This window comes from Balaenoptera ricei, chromosome 10, assembly GCF_028023285.1.
Source record: "Balaenoptera ricei isolate mBalRic1 chromosome 10, mBalRic1.hap2, whole genome shotgun sequence".
Taxonomy (NCBI): Eukaryota; Metazoa; Chordata; class Mammalia; order Artiodactyla; family Balaenopteridae; genus Balaenoptera; species Balaenoptera ricei.
The window spans coordinates 48478663-48499225 of NC_082648.1; positions in this window are offsets into that span (position 1 = coordinate 48478663).

Genomic DNA, 20563 nt, shown 5'->3' on the forward strand with positions numbered 1-20563 from the left:
AGGCTAAAAATATTATCCTGGCCCCCTGCCTTCTGTTAGTCTTACATGAAGCTTTTAAGGAATAGTCAACTGCACAAAAGCAACATCTGCCTGACAGATTTCCTTTTATCCTGGAGCCCACTATCCTGTTCTCTCCCATTGAGCATGTTTATCTGAAAGTATGAGTGAATTCCATAGGAAACACAGATGCATTTATTTAACCGGAGGCTTGCTTCTTTGGACTTGCCTGTTCAGATGAAGGCAACCATCTAGGACTGGACATGATGTGTGGCAATGTCCACTTGGGGGACATGTTGAATGATGGATAAAGCAACAGCTGCAATGAGTATTTGGCAGAATGGGAAATATTCTAGATTTAACTCTCTTGCATGCAAGGCCAGATTATGATCGGCACTTCAGCATGATGAGGTCAGAAAGTCATTTTTAGCCAAAATACTCATGAAAGTCAGAAAGTTAATTTTTGTTAGTCATTGTGATTTTAAGGGCTGCACAGGTGTTTGGTTTTTCCTTTTGAAGGTCACTTTCTGAATTCATGGATTTCTAATTGTGTATATGGCCCAAGATAATGGATTTTAGTGAAAATCAAGAAGTTTACATTTTAAAAAAGACATTTATTGATTTTTTTCAGTAACTATATCAATTGTTACGGCTCTTTTCTTCTCCCAAATTAGCAGCATCTATTAGGTTAAACATACATAATTGCCAATATTTGACCATTTTGACCTTAAAAAGGCAATTTTTTAAAAAAAAATTTATTTTTATTTTATTTATTTTATTTTTGGCTGTGTTGGGTTTTCGTTGCTGTGTGCGGGTTTTCTCTAGTTGCGGCGAGCGGGGGCTACTCTTGTTGCAGCACGTGGGCTTCTCGTTGCGGGGCCTCTCTTGTTGCGGAGCACGGGCTCTAGAGCGCAGGCTCAGTAGTTGTGGTGCACGGGCTTAATTGCTCCATGGCATGTGGGATCTTTCCGGACCAGGGCTCGAACCTGTGTCCCCTGCATTGGCAGGTGGATTCTTAACCAGTACGCCACCAGGAAAGCCCAAAAAAGCAATTTTATACGGTTCAATTGAATATATACTAGATTTCAATTCAATTGAATACCTTAACAAATATTTACTAAGTTTCTACTGAGGCACTATGCTATGTGTTGAAGTTACAAGGATGAACAAAATAGTCATGTATTTTGTCCTCACAAAGCTTACAGTCTAGAGGGGGTGGCAGACAATTAAACCACAGCTTTGATAAGGGAACAACAGTTTCAAATTTAGAGCAAAGGAATTTAATCCATTCTAGAAAGGTCAGAAAAATCTTCCCAGCAGAATGAAAGCTAAGGTGAACCTGAAGGGTGAGTAAGAGTTAGGTGAGTGGGACGGGAATGAAGAGATTTAAGGTAAAGGTCATAGCAGGCTATGGAGTAAGAGCAGGATGCAGTGGGTGTGTGTGGTGTGTCAAAAACCGAGCGACATTCGGTGCGGCTGAAGCCAAGAGTGGAGGGAAGCTGTGTAGACAGATGACGCTGGAGGGGGAGGAAGGACGACCGCGGTGAAGAGAAGAATCTGGTAATTCTATGGTAGAAGTTTAACCTTTTTAATAAGAAACTGTTGCGCAGGGAGTGACATGATCATAACGGTGCTGTATAAAAAAGACCACACACAAAGGATTACTTCCAGTGGAAAATAGACTGGAATCTGGGAAATCCCTTAGGAGACTGTTCTTGGAATCCAGGTGATAAAGGTGGTGGCTTGTACTGAGGCAGTGAGTATGGGGATGAAATGTGGAAGACGGAAGACTCTGAGAGCTGTTTAGGAAGCAAATCGACAGGTCTTGGTTATTGGGGGGTTGACCGAGAGGTGGGAGGGAGGATTGCCCTTCCATATGAATGTAGGACTGCTTTTGGGACACTGGATTTTCACTGGCCTCACCGTCCATTTCACTGAACGACCCAGTGGGCTGCAGTATCACAGTTTGCCAGCAGGTGCCGCTCTCTAACATCTTCTGAATCCTAGCTTAAAAGTCTCCAAGGTTTCAGGCTATGTAATAGCTATTAGCTTTTTAGCTTTATCAATTCAAAAAGGTGTGTTGGAGTGTACTTAACGCTGAGGAATACCAGCAGAGTTTTTTTTTAAACTTAAAACTTGATGATACAAGTTTCAGTTTATAGTTCAGTCCTATGGACGTGGTAAGACTTTGTTGGATTTTTAACTCAGTTCTATTCTGCTTCGGCATAGTCTGGACTTAATTCAGTAAAGACAGGCAAGGGGTGCAGCTGGTCCATTAAAAAGTTCTGGATTTTCATTTCACCAGTATCAGCTCAATTGCATCACTGCGTTCAAGATGGGTATTTCCCCTAGACAGGGAGGATACATGAAGTGAACATTCACTTATTGAGTGCCCCCCTCCCCCTACCCCACTTTATTGTCATCTCTGCTATACCCCACACTCACTGCATGTAATCATGAAAGACACATGATTAAAAGGAAGCTTTTTGATAACCAAAAAGATTTAGATGTCAGTCAGCTATCTTCTAAGACAGTCATTTAATCACTTATGGTAGCTATCTTAAGTAAGATTAATAGATTCATGTTGATAATAATCTTGATAAATGAGTTGATAAAAGCATACTATTTCAACTTAAGATATTTTGAAGAGGTTATTTGCATGCTTTAATGGATAAAAACCTACCGTTAGTATAAGACCTTTTTTGGGGCCTTGCTACGCAGAGCAGATGGAACCTCATCAATGCAGCTTTCAGACAATGATAATTTGGCCACCAGAGATAAAGGAGCAATGCTTACATTCATAATATAGTGGATGTAGGCATAATATATTGCTATAGGGCCACTGAATGGAAGCTTGGAGGAGGAAAATCTGCCGTTTGCTCTTGTGGCAAAGGTGATTATTTGAAAATGCTTGCAAGGAAAATCCACCTCTAATTCATTTGGAAGCTATCATGCTGTAGCAAGGGAAGGAAAAGGTGCTGGAGTCATTTGGGCCTCTTGAAAAAAGAGACTGGGACATGGCTACCATTTTCAATTCCTTACATAGACAGATAACTATAATAAAGTTCACAGAATCAGGAAAAGATGATATAGTTATAACAAGTAAGACAAAAGAGACTTTAAGAGAAAGAGTATTATTAGAGATGAAGAGTGTTGCCACATAGGGACTTCCCTGGTGGTCCAGTGGTAAAGAATCTGCCTTTCAATGCAGGGGACGCGAGTTTGATCCCTGGTCGGGGAACTAAGAGCCCACAGGCCGCGGGGCAACTAAGCCTGCGCGACAACTACTGAGCCCGCTCGCCACAGCTAGAGAGAAGCCCGTATGCCACAACTAGAGAGAAGCCTGCGCGCCGCAGCAAAGAGCCTGTGTGCTGCAATGAAAGATCCCACATGCCACAACAAAGATCCCGCATGCCTCAACTAAGACCTGATGCAGCCAAGAATAAAATAAAAACAAAATAAATAAAATAAATATTAAAAAAAATTGTATTAGTTTAAAAAAAAGAGTGTTGCCACATAATGACAAAGGTTCAATTCACCATGGAGATATGAAAATTCTAAGCTGGTATACACTAATAACACACTTTAAAATATATAAAGCAATAATTGACAGAGATGCAAAGAGACAAGAGGTGGAGCTTCCAGGCATATCTGGTAGCTGAGTGGGAGATTTTAACCTATCTCTCCCAGTAATCAATAAATTAAGCAGATAAAAAAAATCAAAAGGATATAGCAGATTTTAGTAACATAATTGACAATCTTGGTCTAATGGACATAGGTAGAATACTGTACCCACAATATTAGAAAAATTTAAAACATAAATCTAAATCTAAATAAATCTAAAAAAATTAATACATCTAAAAAACTTATGGGGCTTCCCTGGTGGCGCAGTGGTTGAGAATCTGCCTGCCAATGCAGGGGACACGGGTTCGAGCCCTGGTCTGGGAAGATCCCACATGCCGCGGAGCAACGAGGCCCGTGAGCCACAACTACTGAGCCTGCGCGTCTGGAGCTTGTGCTCCGCAACAAGAGAGGCCGCGATAGTGAAGAGGCCCGTGCACCGCGATGAAGAGTGGCCCCCACTTGCCGCAACTAGAGAAAGCCCTTGCACAGAAACGAAGACCCAACACAGCCAAAAATAAATTAAAAAAAAAAATAAATAAATAAAAATAAAGGAATTCCTTTAAAAAAAAAGTTATGGATTAAAGAAGACATTATAATAAAATAAAAATGCTAAACAATAATATAAAGCAAATAATTTGTTAAGATGAAGCCAAAATAATACTTTGAGGAAAGTATATAGTCATGAATGCACACATGCTTTAAAAATATAGCGTATAGCATGTATTAATGAAACAGAAAACAAAGATATCATAGAAAGTATCAAAAGAGACAAAAGTTGTGCTTTTGAAAGATTAACAAAATTGACAAGCCTTTAAGAAGAATGTTAAAATAGGAGAGAAGGCACAAATAGCAATTATTTGAAAGGAAAAAAGAGACCATCACCACAGATGACGTAGAGATTAAAAAGAAAATTTAAGAATATGATGAACAACACTTTGCCTACAAATTTTTTAGCAGAAATAAACACATTTCTTGAAAAATACAAATTCCCAAAAGAGTCTCATGAGAAGATAGAAAACCTAAATGATCTTATAATGATTTAAGAAATTAAATCAGTAGTTTAACATTGTCCCTTAAAGAAAACACCATGCCAGGTGGCTTCACTGGCAAGTTCTACTGAACATTCAAGTAAAAGATTACTAATCATATTCAGACTATTCTAGGAATAGAAAAAGAGAGAATATTCTCAACTCATTTTATAAAGCTTGTATATCTTAATACCTCTGAGTGAAGCCACCTTCTGGCTCATAGGGGGTCCATACAGCCAGTGATTGTGAGGTGGTGCTGCAGAACTAGTGCTTTGCTCTCTGAGGGGGCACCCTGGGGTTTGGTGCTTGAGCTGTCAAAAGTCTTAGGTAGGGGCTTCCCTGGTGGCGCAGTGGTTGAGAATCTGCCTGCCAATGCAGGGGACGCGGGTTCGAGCCCTGGTCTGGGAAGATCCCACATGCCGCGGAGCAACTCGGCCCGTGAGCCACAATTACTGAGCCTGCGCGTCTGGAGCCTGTGCTCGGCAACGAGAGGCCGCAATAGTGAGAGGCCCGCGCACCGCGATGAAGAGTGGCCCCCGCTTGCCACAACTAGAGAAAGCCCTCGCACAGAAACGAAGACCCAACACAGCCATACATACATACGTACATACATACATACATAAAAAGAATGTAAGCAGACAAGAATAGCATTAAAAAATTTAAAAAAAAAAAAAAAAAAAAAAAAAAAAAAAAAAGTCTTAGGTAGATGAAGCTGTTTGTCTCTGTATGAGGAATGTCAATAGGAGGTAGAAAACAGGAAGTCCCATCTCCCCTTCTCTTGCCTTCCAATCTCCCATCAGTACCTTTCATTGGCAGAATCTAAGAAGAAGCTGGTATCTGGGAAATGTAATATGTAGGTTCCCAGCCTTGGCATCACAAAGCAGAGTATGAAGGGGTGGATCTGGTGAAGAACTGACACAATATTTAATGATGAATGGTTAAAAACATTCTGGTTAAAAGACAAGAATTATGCTATTACACTTCTACTCACCTTTGTACTAGATATATTATCCAGTATAACAGGCCAAGAAAAAGAAATGGAAAATACAAAATTTGAAAGGATGTAGGAAAATTGTAATTATTTTCAAATGATATGAATTTTTAACCTCCAAGAATCTATGGAAAATTATTCGAGTTAAGAGAGTTTTATAAGTTTGCTGGATATAAAACTATTATACAAAAATCATATGTGTTTCTAGACAACAGCAGCAAACAGTTAAAAACCAAAGTTTTAACATCTAACATTTATATTAGCTAATAACAAAATAAAATGTACCTAGATATGAACCTCACCGAAGATATGTGGGACTTTTATGGAGAAAATCATAAAACTTTATTGAAAGACATTTAAAAATGGAGAGTCATATTATTGTCTAGAAGGAATATCATTAAAATGTAATTTATCCCCAAATTGATCAATAGATTCAATAAAATTCCAGTAAAAAACCTAAAAGGAATTTATGTGAACCTTGAAAAACTTACTCTAAAATTTAAATTGAGAAGCAAAGAGTCAGGAATGGCCAAAATATTCCTGAAGAACAATGAGCTGGGAACAGATTCTACTAAAAATCTTATTGTGCAATGTATAGTATTTAGACAATGTGGCATTGGTGCATGTGCAGATAAATAGGTTAATGAAACATAAAAGAGAGTCCAGAAACAGACCCATCCATACATGGAAGGATATAACAGAAATGATATATTTCAGATCCATAGTGAAAAATGGAGTATTCAAAAGAAAGTGTTTGGAAATTGGCTGTCTTTATTGGAAAAAACTGGATCACTACTCATATCATACACAAAAAATCAATTCTAGAAGAATTAAGGACTTAAACGTTGAAGGTAAAAGTTTAAAACTTTAGAAGAAAATATTGGAGAATGTCTTTATGTCTTCAGATTTGGAAAGGATTTTAAAACAAGACACAAAGAGCATATACTACAAAGGAAAAGACTGATAAATTCAACTCCCTTAAAATAACTTCTGTTTATCAAAAAGCACATAAATAACATGAAAAGATAAGCCACAGCCTGGGAGAAGATAATTTCAATTCTGTATAACTGATAAAGGCTTAGTTTCCAGAACATATATAGAATTCCTAAAATCAATAAGAAAAAGACAAACATAGGGCCCAGCTCATTCAATGGTTCTGGAAATGTCCTTGGCAGGCCCCATATACATAAATACTAGAGCAGACTTTGGGTTTCTGAACAAAGCTCTGCCATCCTCTCCAGATCACTATTCCTTGTGAGAAATACCTTCTGGCCTGCTAGTCAACTGTAATAGAGACTGAACAGTGAACATGACCTGAGGTGCCCAGCATGAACACTATAAGGAAGAGGCTGCACTTTTGCCATTTCTGTTATTTTTTTCCTGGCAAGCATGGTCCTGTGGGTGGAATTTTTTCCCTCATGGTAGCTGTAGTGGAGACTCTTCCCAAACTTGGTGGGTGTTGAGAAGCAGGATGCGGTGGCTTAGATGGGTGGTTCTTTGAACACAGCTGTTGAGGTGGGGTCTACCCAATTCCCTGACTTCCTGATCGTGGCAGCTGCGTTCCTTTTGGTGGACCACTTCTGTTGCGTCGCTCTGGGAGCTGTTCCTGGAGGCCCAGAGAGTCAGTTCAGGTAGGCTGGGAAGCAGATGTCAAGATGGAGTTAAATGTGTCAGAGATTTACTGGGGGAAGTGCTTGTGAAGAACCAAGGGTGAGGCAGCCGGAGTGGGCAGGGAGAGCTTCAGACCATGATGAAGTTCTGACATCTAGAGGGAAGGAAGGAGGAGCTTTAGACTGCAGCATAGCTCTGAGAGAGTCTCGGCCAGGCCGATGGGGAGTCCCTGAGCAAAGACCGCTCATTAGAGGAACCAGCACCAGGCAGGAGGAGCCTAGTCTAGAACCCCACTGGGCTCAGTCAGGGGCTGGGAGCAGCCTGGAGAATGTGTGGCCTCCTGTGCACACTGTGGTGGACCCTGCAAGTGGCAGCTGTCGGCTAACTACGCTCCTCGAAGTCAGTTTTTCTCAAAGAGAGATCTGAGCACACACTCCCTTGGCTGCCTTGCTCAGCCTGGAGATTTGCTCCAGCCTTGCTCTCTTGTCTTTCCAATGATGTTTTAGCGGAGCATCTAAATTCTTTTAAAAATTATTCTCTGTTTAAACTAGCTGGTATAATTTCTGTTATCTGCAGTTGTATACCCTGACCAATACAACCCCCAAGCTTATCAGAGTATCTGGCATATTGTAGATGATCAGTACGTATTTCTTTATGAATAAATTTAAGTGGAGTGGCTAATAGTCTTTTAAGAACAGGATATTTAATATTTAATAGCCGACTGTTTGGGTTATTGCAAACAATACTTTCAGCAAAATGTGACAGACTTGTAGAACCAGGTTGAGGGGTGATGCGAGGGAACAAAGGGGTGGGCAGCAAAGGGAGATGTCCCACTCCCCAGCCCACTGCTGCTGTGTTGAGCAGCAGGAGAGGTTGAAGTCCAGGGGTGCAGGCTGTGTCTGGCAGTGAGTGACAGTTGCTCCTGGTGTACAGAGGAGCTGCAGCTTGAATTCCATGCAGGAGCCCATGAAAGGAAAATTATACTGGAGGGAGGTCACTTTTGAGCGGGTGGGCGGGTGGCAGAGACTGATATCTGGGTTTATATGCAAACCCATGAATTCCGCATATATCTAAGTGTATAGCTCTTCCTCTGAGATTTAAAAAACCAACTATAAGAGCCACCCTCTTTTCTCTCTCTTGCTGCCATCCCAAGGGATCTTCCACTTCTTATTACAGCTGAGCAGCCCCCTTAAAAGGAACGATTAGGGAAATCACCCCAATTCAGTCTGCCCTTGGGAAGGCTTGATGTGTTTATAAAATCTCAGCTATTTCTTGAGAACTAGGTTTAGTAAACTTTGACATCTACTCTCAAATTCCCAAAGAACAGGGAATATCACACAGAAAAATATTTCTGAAAGAGGAAGATGTCAATGATGTTTTGCTGAAAAATTCCTGAAGAAAGGAGAAAACATACTTAAAACACTGAGACTTCTAAAATTAAAATTTAGTCAGCACTTCCCTAAAAACACTCACCTTTTTTGCTGAGAAAAACCACAAGAGACTTAGGGGGAAGTTGTAATTTGTCCAGATAATAAACACTTAAGAACAGGAGTGGTAATCGAAGTTTCTCCTCAACCATATCTCAGGCTAATGGAACAGAGTGTTTTCTATTTGGACATTCTTCACTCCTGCATACCTGGAACCACCCAGGCTGATGAAAGAAACCTATCTAGTATTTAGCTTTGCCAAGTGTTTAATATTTCAACTGGAGAGCTGTGGAATCTCACTGGAAGAGGAGGACAATTTTAAGCCGGTGTCTAATTCTCAACCTTCCTGTTTTCTTTTCCTTATGGTGACCAGGTGCTCCCTGCAGGCCAGGGCTTTTGTTCATTACTGCGTCTAATTACCACAATTCAGGGACTGTGCCCTCTGTAGAAAAACACTTAATTTAAACACTTAGGAAGATGCCATTAATATACTTCAATAGAAGTATTATACATATAAAATTTGGACTTTTAATTATTTATTTATTTTAAAGTTAACATTAAAAAAAATCATAAGATATCCCATGAGTGTTAAAACCCAATTATCTCTTAAATCCTATAGGATTTTTAGTCTTACAGTTTGTTCAAATCAGGATCTAAATAAGGTCCACGCATTGCAATTGGTTGATTTGTCTTTAAGGCTCTTTTTATCCACAGATTCCCCCCATCCCTCTCTGTCTGTGTCTTTCTTTGCAACCTATTTGTTGAAGAAATGAAATCATTTGTTCTGTAGATCTTCCATTGTCTGGATCTTGCTGATTGCACCCCTGTGATCTATCTCAGCCTATTCCTCTGCTCTTTATTTTCCTATAAATTGGTTGTTGGATGGAGGTTTGATCACATTCACAGCTGCCTTTTGGCAAGACTCACTCATGGATGGACTTATGCTTCCACCAGGACGTGTATGATATCCAATCATCTGTCTTTTTGTGATGTTAGCAGCCACTGGGGATCCCTGACTAAATTCATTAATTCATTAGGTGGACCCTGAGTTTTATTTTGAAATAATTATAAACAGAAAGTTGCAAAAATAGTATAGAGAGTCACATGTATCCTTTATCCAACTTCCCTTAGCTATTTAAGTAACATATAAACCTAGTTCAATATCAAAACTGAGATATTGACACCACCACAATAATAATACACTTTTAAATGTGCTCTAATAAGAACATTTTCCTTTTAAAAGTCTAGTGAAAGAATCAAAATCAAAACTGTTCATGATCTGGTTAATTATATATGAGTTTCACAGTTTTGTTTCAGCTCAAAATACAGGTTTTTCTCTGAAAGTTAATTTATGAACCTAGGTTAAAAATACATCAAAGCTAGCTTTATTTTGGGCTGAAGATAGCATTGGCACTGTCTGATCCTGTTCCAGGAGATTTATTTGTAATTCAGCAGTATAAATTTGGATTTTGGGTCTCCAGGAAAAAAATACCAAAGGCCCACTTTCTTTTCATTAGATGCAAAAGAAACAGCTTTTCAGAGGTGAGATCACCTTCCTTTCCCTTGAAATTCAGGGAATGCACTTATATAATGACTTCATGGAAAAACAGCACACACTTAACAGGAATGACAGAAACGTTTTTTAGTGCTTTCTAATTTACAAAGGACTTTAGTTAAATAAAGCTACACCTTAATTAGGTGTCGGAGTTTAAGAGTCAGTGGAGGGCATATCTTGCTTGGAATCTGGATCCTTAAGTGATGGCAAAAGAAAACTTGGCAATTTTGACATGTTCACAGTGCTGCTTACAATAGTTTAAACATCACTATTTGTTGGGACATTTCTGAGGACTCTTTCTTCTCTACTTTGGCAATTTAAAAGTATTCTTCAGATTCATAACTTGCAAGAGTTGGGAGAAATTTTAGAGATCACGCGGGCTACCTAGTCATGTTATAGATGAAGGACTGAGGCCCGGAGGGGTGAAGTGATTCCCTCAAGCTCACCCATAGCCATTGCCTGGGTCAGCCAATGACCCAGGGCAGATGAGGAAGCAGGTGTGGAGGTAGAGAGGCCAAGGAGAGCGTGCTTCTTTCAGGCTCCTGCAAGGGCACTCTAAGTTCCGTGAGGACTGGGCCATGCCCTCTGGTTCACCCCTGTGTCTCTGCGGCTCACTACAGCATTTGACCCAGCAAAGGTGCACATGGTTCTCAGAGTTAGAATACGTGTCTAGGATAGGATTTGTGTGTAGGGAGTGACGGGACATGATACCAAAAAGCCTGGCAGAAACAGATCATCACACACCTTGTTCACCATGTTAAAGGGTTTGAACTTTGTGTTGGCAGATAATAGCACTGAAGAATTTTAATATAACATAATCAAATGGCCATTTTAGAAAGGGCATTCAGAAGTAGTAGAAAGATGGACAGCTAGAGGCTGATGAGACTGGAGCAGAGACACCACAGAATGCTATTGCTAAGGATCTGAACAAAGGCAGCAACCAGGACCATGGAGTTTGCAGAGTGGCAGTTGAAAGATGCTCAGTAGGTAGAATTGGTCAAACGGGGACTCACTGTAGAGAAGTGAAGGCTGACTCCCCTGTTTCTGGTGAGGGTAAAGTGGCTGTTGGTGTTTTATTTGCTAAGATAAGGAAGGCAGATTTGCTGGGCGAAGATGAGAAGATTAGCTCTGGTGATGATGGATGTAGGTCTGGAGCTCAGTAGAGAAGTGCCAGCCCCGCAGGAAAGAGATAGTATAGTGGAAATTCACAAATTTAACTTAATGCTTTTAAAAAGTATTTTGTCTACATATTATGGACTTCAGTGTGTTTCTGGCCTTAACAAGAAACTCACTTAGTTTGCAGTTCCTTTGTAGCAATGATTAAAATAAAAGTGCTTCTCAGCAAAAGAAACCATAAACAAAATGAAAAGACAACCTACATACAGAATGGGAGAAAATATTTGTAAACTATGTGACCAACAAGGGTTTAATTTCCAAAATATACAAACAGCTCAAAAAAACAACCCAATCGAAAAATGGGCAGAACTAAATAAACATTTCTCCAAAGAAGACATGCAGATGGCCAACAAGCACACAAAAAGATGCTCAACTTCGCTAATTATTAGAGAAATGCAAATCAAAACTACAATGAGATACCGCCTCACACCAGTCAGAATGGCCATAATTAAAAAGTCTACAAATAACAAATGCTGGAGAGGGTGTGGAGAAAAGGGAACCCTTTTCTCTTTCGGTGGGAATGCAAATTGATGAAGCCACTATGGAAAACAGTAGGGAGGTTCCCCAAAAAACTAAAAATAGAGTTGCCATATGATCCAGTAATCCCACTCCTGGGCATATATCTGGACAAAACTATAATTAAAAAAGATACCTGCACCCCTATGTTCATAGCAGCACTATTCACAATAGCTAAGACATGGAAACAACCTAAATGTCCATCAACACATGAATGGATAAAGAAAATGTGAGATGTATATGTATATATACACACATGCACACACACACACACACACACAATAGAATACAGCCATAAAAAAGAACAAAATCGTGCTATTTGCAGCAACATGGATGGCACTAGAGATTATCATACCAAGTGAGATTATCATACCAAGTGAGATTATCATACCAAGTGAGGTAAGTCAGAAAGAGAAAGACAAATATCATATGATATCACTTATATGTGGAATCTAAAATATGACACAAATGAACTTATCTAGGAAACTGAAACAGACGCACAGACATGAAGAACAGACTTGTGGTTGCCAAGGGGGAGGGGGTTGGGGGAGGGATGGAGTGGGAGTTTCGGGTTAGCAGATGCAAACTACTATATATAAGATGGATAAACAACAAGGTCCTACTGTATAGCACAGGGAACCATATTCAATATCCTGTGGTAAACCATAATGGAACAGAATATAAAAAAAGAATGTATATATATGTATAACTGAATCACTTTGCTGTACAGCAGAAACTAACACAACATTGTCAATCAATTATACTTCAGAAAAAAATAAATAAACCAAAGTGCTTCTACGACAACTCTCTCTCCTGATGCTTTGTTCCCATGGTTTGGAGGAGAGGCTGAGCTGCACAGAGAGGAGAGCAAAAGGCAGGACCACCAGGGGACAACACCTTCAATCACACACACCACTGAAGGAGACCGCAGCGCGGGTTGGGGGTGGTTGGCAACCCACCACCTGCCCCCAGTCAAGTTGCTTGCTCCAGTTCTCATCTCCTTCTTTGCCTGCCCCCCTTACTCTCCCCAAGTCTGTCTTCCAACCTTACATACTAACCTTGAGAGGAGTTCTGGAAAATACAGTTTTCTGTCTCATTACATTTCCACTCTTTTAAAGCTGGTTATCCATTTGATTAAATTCATCTATTTTTACTTCTGTATCTCTTACCGAATTACAAGCTTTTTGTGGGGAGGAAGTGCAACTTACTCATCTTTTTGGAACCCAGCTTCCAGTTTCGTTCCTAGTTCATCTCTTAATAAATGGAATTGAAATGAAAAGTATTTTATAGTTTCACGTTTATAATTTTTTTTCTAAAATAAATAAGTTTCTATAAGAATTATTTTAAGGACTTTTATAAAAGAAACAAGTTCCCTACTCTTTCTCATTTATTTCATATAGAAAATTTTCTTACATTGTAAAGAATGCTCAGAATATAGAAACACGTTCTATAAAAGCTATTTTTTGAACTATACTGTCTATTTTTCCAGTGATCTTTAGATTTGGTAACATCTTTGATTTTATACACATGGTTTTTAAAATAAAGAATGATTGCATTTGAGGCAGATTGAATTTATACAAAAGTGCCTAGGTCTCCCATGGGTGTTGGCAAGGGTTTGTATAAGAGAATGCATTTACAACAAACAATTCAAACAATAAATAAGCTGGTCTCTGAGTTGCCCAGTTAGGAAGGCTGAGGTGTATGGAGATCAATGCTGGGTAGTCTAACATTCTTAATGAAACTTGTTAACAAGAGAAATAGGACTTTACAAGGGATTTCAGTTTTAAAGGCATGGCAATGGCCAAACAAAGCATCTTGTCTGAGTGGTTTTGTTTTCTTCTTAGGAGCCAGAAATTGATTGGATTATAGAGAAAAATCTTTTTTTCCCTCCCTTTGAATGAAAAAGGACCTTCTTCTAGCTCATCTTCTCTTTCACTGTTCAGTTCTCTCACTTATACAGCTTTTATTTTTTTATGAAAAGTAAATTTTTAAAGAAGTAATCCATAAATTATTGTGTGTTCTTACGAATTCAAACGATACAGAAATTAAGTTCATAGAGCAACTAGAGAAGGTCCTTTTTAACACAACCTCTTCCTAAACCACCTCTTCCTCAGCAGTGACTGCTATGAAAGAGTTTGATGTATATTTTCCAGACCCTTTTCTGTGTATTTACGTATATACGTACGCACCCAAACTTGAATTTCTTATTTTTTAAACAAGTGAGAATGTTATATGTATTGTTTTGCCATTTGCTATTCTTTTTGAATGATCATCTTAAATTTTTTTTCATGTTACTACATATAAATCTACCTTATTCTATTTGACCTTTGCCCAGTATTACAGAACATGTGTGGTAGACAACACAGTTATACACGCTTTGCCAGTAACCCCTTGATTTGTCCATGTAGAGGGCAGATATCTCTTGATCTCAGGGAAGGTAGGCCTTTTCTCCAGCCAGTCTTGGTCCCCTTGGCAGGTATTTACTTCCCACCCTTTGTAATAGCTAGAGTGACCATGTGACACTGTCTAGACTATAAAATGTAAGAGGAAGTTGACGGAGAGGCTTCTGGGAAATCTCTTTATTCCTTGATAAAAAACAAGAGCAACACAAGGAGGTTACTCTCTGCTCTGGCCACTCTTCTCACATTCCCAACTTCCTGCTTTGAAGACAACTGCAATTTCTGCAGCTTGAAACTAACTTGAGACCACAAGACCACGGGCATAAGGATGGAAAGTCAACATGCCAAGTTTATTAGTTAATTTTTCTGTCTAACAAACAACCTTGAAATCTCAGTGGATTACAGGGATAAATATTTGTTTTCTTGCTCATAGGTATGCGAGGTATCTCTGGCTCTGCTGGGCTCCTCTGAGATCGGCTGGGCGTGGCTCCAAGCTGTGTGTTAGGTTCAGGTCTGTTCCATGCATTTCCTCATTTTTCTTGCATCACTGGCTCTCTAAGGTAGTTCTTCTTATCATGGATCACAGGAGTGCAAGAGAGTGAGCAGAAACACGAGATAACTCTTACGACCTTAGCTTAGAACTAGCACACACAGAGTTACTTCCACCCACATTCAATTGGCTGATCCAGGTTGCAAGGCCAAGTCCTACATCAGCCCTTTCTAGCATACTGCAAGGTTATACTGCAGAGGAAGAGAGTGAAGAGCTGAGAACAATAATCCAATCAACACTCAAAGATGGAGGAGCAGAGGGATGAAAAGACGCTGGGCCCTTGGTGACAACATGGTGCAGCTGAGCAAACAATGGCATGAGTTTTATTCAGAGCTTGTTATGTGATTAAAAAAAGAGCCCCTATTTATTTAAGGCACAATTTCTGCTTGTACCTGAAGACATTCCAAAATGATAAAATGCAGTTGTGTTCTAAATAAACTATTTCTTTATTGATGGGCATTTAAGCTGTTTTCAATTTTCCATTATTACAAATAATGCTACAGTGAACATTTTTTAAAAAATTATTATTTATTTATTTTGGCTGTGTTGGATCTTCGTTTCTGTGCGAGGGCTTCCTCTAGCTGGGGCAAGCGGGGGCCACTCTTCATCGCGGTGCACGGGCCTCTCACTATCACGGCCTCTCTTGTTGCGGAGCACAGGCTCCAGACGCGCAGGCTCAGTAGTTGTGGCGTACGGGCCTAGTTGCTCCGCGGCATGTGGGATCTTCCCAGACCAGGGCTCGAACACGTGTCCCCTGCATTAGCAGGCAGATTCTCAACCACTGCGCCACCAGGGAAGCCCCTACAGTGAACATTTTATATACAACGTGACCAAAATGTATGTGTATTTCTATCAGATAGGTTCTTAGATACAGAATTGCTGAGCAGAAGAGTATTTACATTTAAAATTTTGATAGATAATATCAGATTGCCCTCCAAAAGACTTTGTCAGTTCATTCTTCATACCTTACTAATCCTGCTATTATCACATTTTAAAAAATGCTTCTAGTTTGATGGGTGAAATATAGTTCTGTTTCATTTGCACTGATTAGTGAAGTTAAATGTCTTTGCGTATATTTATTGGCCATTTGTATTTCTTATTGTGTGATCTGCATGTTCTTATCCTTTGCTCATTTTTCTATTGTGTTTTCATTTTCTCTTAGTAATTAGTAGAGGACCATTTTATTTTGTTTTTTTAATTTTTTCTGTTTTACACAGAAAATATCTATCTGTGATAGATATTTTCTGTCATTTATTTGTCTTTTCATCTTTAAAATTTTTTAAATTAAATATTTCAGAGATATAAAACAGTATATATGAAATATGTTTAAATGCCAAAGAATGACAATAGAATAACTTCCCATGAATTCATGACCCAGTTAAAAAACTTGTACTTTCTCATTACTCATGAGGTCTCCTGTGTGTCCCTTTGGTTCCACCCCCTTCTCTCCACATTCAGAGGGATCACAACCCTGAACTTTGAGTTTATCATTCCCTTGTTTTTCTTTATTTTTTTAAATTCTATAAAATCCTTTTTTAAAGAAAAATTTTTCATTGGAGCATAGTTGATTTACAATGTTGTGTTAGTTTCAGGTGTACAGCAAAATGAATCAGTTATACATATACATATATCCAGTCTTTTTTTTTTTTTTAAGATTCTTTTCCTATATAGGATGTTACAGAGTATTGAGTAGAGCTCCCTTTGCTATACAGCAGGTTCTTATTAGTTATCTATTTTATATATGGTAGTGTGTATATGTCAGTCCCAATCTCCCAATTTATCCCTCCCCACCCTTATCTCCTGGTAACCATAAGTTTGTTTTCTACATCTGTGATTCTACTTCTGTTTTGTAAATAAGTTCATTTGTACTCCCCCCTTTTTATGATTCCACATATAAGTGATATCATATGATATTTGTCTTTATGTGACAGACTTACTTCACTCAGTATCACAATCTCTAGGTCCATTTTTTGTGGTTTTACTACATAAATCTCTGTCCACAAATAATATACTATTTAGTTTACATGTTTCTGACTTTTATATAAATGGAATCATAAGGGTAAGCATTCTCTGATGACTTCTTACATTCAACATGTTTTTAAAGTTCATCCATTTTTTTGCACATAGCTGTAGTTCATGACAGCACAGAATTCCATTACATGAAATAGCATAATTTATCCATTCCTCTGCTGATGCCCATTTGAGTTATTTCTGGCTTATCCCTCAGCAAACAGTGGTTCTCTGAACATTCTCGTATGTGTTACTTGGTGCCCATGTGCAAGAGTTTCTCAAGTTTATCTAGGAATGATGTTGATAGGTCCTATGTTGTGTACACCTTCAGACAAACTAGGTAATGCCACAGTGATTTTTTACCAATATACACTCCTACCAGCAGATATAACTGTTTCTGTTATCCCACATCTTTGCCAACACTTGATAACATGATCTTTAAATTTTTGCAAATCTAGCAGGAGTAAAGTCATATATTATGGCTCTAATTTGCATTTTCCTAATTACTAAAGAGATTGGTATCTTTTCCTGTGCTTGTTGAAGGTTCTTATCTTCCTCTTCCACGAAACCTCTGTTCATATCTTTGCCTATTTTTCTATCAGATTGTTTGTCTTTTTCTTATTTATTTGCAATAGTTCTATATATAGTCTAGATCTGAGCACTTTGACATTTTGTCAGTTTCTTACTCTGTGCCTTGCCTTTTCACTCTCTTAGCGGTATCTTTTGGTGAACAGAAGTTCTTAATTTTAATGTACTCAAACGTATCTATCTTTATGGTTAGATGTGGGTGTGTGTGTGTATGTGTGTGTATACAGGTGTATGTGTACTTTACTTAAGAAATCCTTCCCTACCCTAAAGTCATAAAGATAATCTTTGAGACTTTCACCTAAACATTTCATGGTTTTGCCTTTTACATTTAATTTTTTAATCCATGTAGAATTGAGTTTTGTGGGTGTGGTGAGATTCCTCACCCCCTTTTTTTTAATTTTAATTTTTATTTTTGTTTAATTTTTATATATTTTTTAACTTTGGGTTTATTTATTTATTTATGGCTGTGTTGGGTCTTCGTTTCTGTGCGAGGGCTTTCTCTAGTTGCGGCAAGTGGGGGCCATTCTTCATCGCGGTGCGCAGGCCTCTCATTATCACGGCCTTGTTGCGGAGCACAGGCTCCAGACGCGCAGGCTCAGTAATTGTGGCTCACGGGCCTAGTTGCTCCGCGGCATGTGGGATCTTCCCAGACCAGGGCTCGAACCCGTGTCCCCTGCATTGGCAGGCAGATTCTCAACCACTGCGCCACCAGGGAAGCCCCTCACCCCCTTTTAAAACTAATTGTGGCGGCATAATCCAAAAGAAGTCCAGCTTTCTCACACTGCCCTGTGCCTCCGCACCTCTGCTATAAATCACATTCCAAACACATGGGGTTGTTTCTGGGTTTCTATCCTGTTCTAGTGGTATATTTGTCTATTCCAACACAAATGCCACAATATATCAATTAATATAGCTTTATATGTAACTTAAAAAACAACTTCTCCCACCCAGTTCTTCAGGCATACCTGAGGCTTTATGGGCTGTTTTCTCTTCCATATGTATTTTAGAATCAGCTTGTCAAGACTCATAAGACTCTCCAGAGTTTTGACTGACTTGAATCTATAAATTATATTGAGGAGAATTGACACCATTATAATAATGATTCTCTTTATACATTAACATGGTCTCAATTTATTTAAGTATTTTCAATGTCTATTAATAAAGTTTATAATTTTTTCTCATAAAGATCTTTTGGTATACTTATTCCTAGGTTCGTCACATTTAAAAAAAAATAAATTTATTCATTTTTGGCTGCACTGGGTCTTCGTTACAGCGTGCAGGCTTTCTCTAGTTACCGCGAGCGGGGGCTACTCTTCGTTGCGGTGCCTGGGCTTCTCGTTGTGGTGGCTTCTCTTGTTGTGGAGCACGGGCTCAGTAGTTGTGGCGCACGGGCTTAGTTGCTCCGCGGCATGTGGGATCTTCCCAGGCCAGGGCTCGAACCAGTGTCCCCTGCATTGGCAGGCGGATTCTTAGCCACTGCACCACTGGGGAAGTCCTATTCACCTTTTTAAAATGCCATAAGTGATACCTTTTTCAAAAAGTACCCTTTTTAACTCTTTGCTGTTGTTGGTTTAGAAGGACAACTGATTTTACATTCAGATCCTATGTTAAGCTCTACTATTTATTCAAAAAATCTATTGACATTTTTAAAGAGAGGTTTCTGTATAGATAATATATCATACGCAAATAAAGTTATGTTTCTTCCTTTCTAGTACTTAAATTTATTTCTTTTTCTTGCCTTACTTCACTGGCTTAGATCTCCCATTGTATCTCACTTTATCCTCTTTGTTTTTTTAACAACTGTTTCATATTTTCACTTTCTTTGTCTCTCTGTTCTACATTCTCACTAATTTCTTCAGCATTATAGTCCATTTCATGAATTCTCTTTTCAGTGGGTCTAGTCATGTAGTAAACTTGTTCACTGAGTTTTAAATTTTAATTATGATATTTTTAATTTCTAAGGATTCTATTAAAATTTTTTCTAAAGTCTTTTTCTTCTTTTTTTTTGAATGCAGAACACTTTTTTATTATAGCAAGATATAAAACAAATATAACTTTAAATGTTCATAACCACACTAGGCATTATCATGACTGACGGTGTTATTTGGCTTGCTCAAATCTGGGGGAATAGTTATATATAACTCTTTTTTTTTTTAAATTTATTTATTTATGGCTGTGTTGGGTCTTCGTTTCTGTGCGAGGGCCTTCTCCAGTTGCGGCAAGTGGGGACCACTCTTCATCGTGGTGCGCGGGCCTCTCACTATCGCGGCCTCTCTTGTTGCGGAGCACAGGCTCCAGACGTGCAGGCTCAGCAACTGTGGCTCACGGGCCTAGTCGCTCCGCGGCATGTGGGATCTTCCCAGACCAGGGCTCGAACCCGTGTCCCCTGCATTGGCAGGCAGACTCTCAACCACTGTGCCACCAGGAAAGCCCTATATAACTCTTGAAAGTCACTGACCATCATCATAGAAACATTATGAATTTAGAAGTTTGAGTATGGTATTGAAATGCATGTACATGTTTTTGTTAAGATATATAAATTTTCTCTTTCCTGACTTTATTCACAATCTTGACATTTTCATACATCCTCAGTGAATTAACCAAACTCAAGGCCTTTTATTACTAAGAAAACCAGCACAGTTCTATGTGCCAGTGGCAACATCCTTAAAGGTTAATCAATAACAATTGATAGGTCACCAACAGGTTTTGACCTAGTTCCTCTTTCCTTTAGAGCAAAGTAAACTTTTACCTGGGTGTAAATATCCTTCAAACAACTCCTTTAAAAGCACTCTAAAATAGCATTGACATATACACACTACCAAATGTAAAATAGATAGCTAGTCGGAAGCAGCTGCATTGCACAGGGAGATCATCTCCGTGCCTTGTGACCACCTAGAGGGGTGGGATAGGGAAGGTGGGAGGGGGACACAGGAGGGAGGGGATATGGGGATATATGTATACATATAGCTGATTCACTTCGTTATACAGTAGAAACTAACACAACATTGTAAAGCAATTATACTCCAATAAAGATGTTAAAAAAAAAAAGCACTCTAAAAAACAAACAACCCAATCAAAAAATGGCCAGAAG